Below are 3,057 nucleotides of genomic sequence, written 5' to 3'. Positions count from 1 at the left end.
CCAGCCTGGTCTACAAGAGCTAGTTCCAGGACAGGCTCCAAAGCTGCAGGGAAACCCTGTTTCGAAAAATTAAAAAAAAAAAAGAGAGAGATATAATATATTAATATATGAGTAATATTTTGTGGAGGAAGAGGACTTATAGCACACATCCAGGGCCAGAGAGATGGCTCAGCAGGTGAAGGTGCTTTCCACGTAGCTTGATGATCTGAGTTCAAATGCCCAAACCCCCTACGGAAGGAGAGAACATACTCCCAAAAGTTGCCCTCTGACCTCCATGCACCTGATACACTGTAACACACACATGCTAAAATTCTCTAAAATTCTCAGCCGGGCGGTGGTGGCGCACGCCTTTAATCCCAGCACTCACACGCACACTTCATACTTTGAGTTTTGATTTTGAACTTATGGTCTTGCTGACTCCAGCACATGAGTGCTAGGTTTACAAGCAATGGGTCACCATGTCTGGTTTTATTCTGTGCCAGGATCTAGCCTAGGACTCTGTGCGTGCTAACCAAGTGATTACTTTTCCACCTGAACTGCTTTCCAACCTTCTATCTCTACTTTTTATCACACATACTCACCTCGAGAAATCTTTTTTGTTTGTTTGTTTTTGAGACAGGGGACAGGGTTTCTCTGTAGCTTTGGAGCCTGTCCTGGAACTACACTTTGAGAAATCTTAAAGCTCAGATAATGCCAAACAAAGAATGAATTTTGTGCACAACACAGGTACTTTACAAGAAAAGAATGTGTAGAACCCTGGCTGAAATCTCTTTTTTTTTGTTTTTTTGTTTTTGTTTGTTTGTTTGTTTGTTTGTAGTAGTCTTGGCTGTCCTGGAACTTGCTCTGTAGACCAGGCTGGTCTCGAACTCACAGAGATCCGCCTGCAGTGGCTAGAATCTAAAATTCTCAGCTGGGCAGTGGTGGCACACGCCTTTAATCCCAGCACTTGGGAGGCAGAACCAGGCTGATCTCTGACGTCAAAGCCAGCCTGGTCTACACAAGAGTTTTAAGACAGCCAGGACTACATAAAGAAATCCTGCCTGGAAAAAGAAAAGAAAAAAGAAAAGAGGGCTGGAGAGATGGCTCAGAGGTTAAGAGCATTGCCTGCTCTTCCAAAGGTCCTGAGTTCAATTCCCAGCAACCACATGGTGGCTCACATCCATCTGTAATGGGGTCTGGTGCCCTCTTCTGGCCTGCAGGCATACAGACAGAATATTGTATACATAATAAATAAATAAATATTTAAAAAAAAAAGAAAGAAAAAAAAATCTCCTGTCCTTCCCATTGTCTTTCTTCTTCACCACCCTAGAAACTAAGTCCAGGCCCGCGTGCAGCTCCAGGAGGCAGGCTAGCAAAGATCTTTCCTTAAGTCACAGTCCTTCCGACGCCCTGACAAAGTACCCGTGAGCACAGACTGTGGGGAAGGCTGCAGACGTGTCGGTCCATGGTCACTTGGCTCTGTTGTTGCTGTGCCCACTCATCCCGAGGCAGAACATCACGATGGGGACAGTGTGGCAGAGCAAAGCGTATCCCTTCATGCTGGAAGGAAGGCCACAGCCCCAGCAGAAGCTGGAGGAAAGATGTACGTTCCAGGCGCTCTCCCTCAGATGGGGTGTATATATCCTGCTTTCTTCCATGTCCCAAGAATACCGTTAATTTGAAATGACTTTAATTAGATTAACCAATGGATTAACCTTTTGATGAAGTCAGAGCTCTTATGATCACTTTCTAAACCCCCTTCAGCAGCCAAGCTGTGGTGACACAGGGCCCTTCAGGTGACATTTCAGATCCAAGTCATGGCATTTTTGTATGGTTTGAATGAGAACAGCCCCCACTGGCTCCTATATTTCAACACTTGGTCCCCAGCTGGCAAAACTGTTTGGGAGGGTTAGGAGGTGTGGCCTTATTGGAGGAGGTGTGTCACTGGGGGGTTGGTCTTTGGGCTTCAAGAGCCTCCACCATTCCCAGTGTGCTCTCTCTGCCTTCTTGTTCTAGACGTGAGCTTCCATCGGTCTCTTCTGTCCTCCATCACGGACTCTGGCCCTCTGAGAGTTTAACTGAAATTAGACACTTTCTTATTTTTTTTTTATTGAAAAGAAAAAAAAAATTTCCGCCTCCTCCCAGCCTCCCATTCCCCTCCCCCTCCTCCCGCCCCTCTCCCCCTCCCCTCACTTTTCTCCTTAGACACTTTCTTTTACAAGTTGCCTTGGGCATGGTGTTTTATCATAGCAATAGAAAAGTGACCAAGACAGTTTCCCCCAAATAAACAAAGGATGAGGGCGTTGAGGCACACACCTGCTGTGGAATATTCCCTCACACTACATGAGTATATGTTGCTGTGATTGGCTTAATAATGAAGCTGGCTGGCCAATAACTGAACAGAATAAGGTTAGGCAGGAGAGCCAGACCAGGAGAATGCTGGGAGAAAGAAGGGCGGAGTCAGGAGAGTCAGAGGAGACACCAGTCAGCCACCGAGGAAGCAGGACAGAGAAAATGGGGTAACAAGCCACGAGCTACATAACGAGGCATAAGTAAGAAATATGGGTTAAATTTTTAAAAGATTTATTTATTTATTATGTATGCACTATTCTGTCTGCATGTATACCTACACACGAGAATCTGCACCAGGTCTCATTACAGATGTTTGTGAGCCACCATGTGGATGCTGGGAATTGGACTCTGGAAGAACAGTCAGTGCTCTTAACCTCTGACCCATCTCTCCAGCCCCAAAATATAGGTTTATTTAAGTGTAAGAGTTAACTAGTAATAAACCTGAGCTGTTAGCCGAGTGTTTATAAGCAATATTAACCCTCTGTGTTGGTCATTTGGGACCAGGCAGTTGGAACAGGAAACGTCCATTTACACAGGCCTTTAACCACAGCACTCCAGAGACAGAGACAGGAGGATCTCTGTTATTTTGAGGCCAACCCAGTTTATATGGCAAGTTCCAGGACAAGTCAGGACAACACAGAAAGATCCTGTCTCAAAATAAACAAACAAAAGGACATTTGTGAAGGGAATATTTGACCATTTCCTATTTTTCTTTCTTTTTTTTTT

This window comes from Microtus ochrogaster, unplaced genomic scaffold (genome assembly GCF_000317375.1).
Source record: "Microtus ochrogaster isolate Prairie Vole_2 unplaced genomic scaffold, MicOch1.0 UNK99, whole genome shotgun sequence".
NCBI lineage: Eukaryota > Metazoa > Chordata > Mammalia > Rodentia > Cricetidae > Microtus > Microtus ochrogaster.
This window is presented reverse-complemented; position numbering follows the sequence as displayed.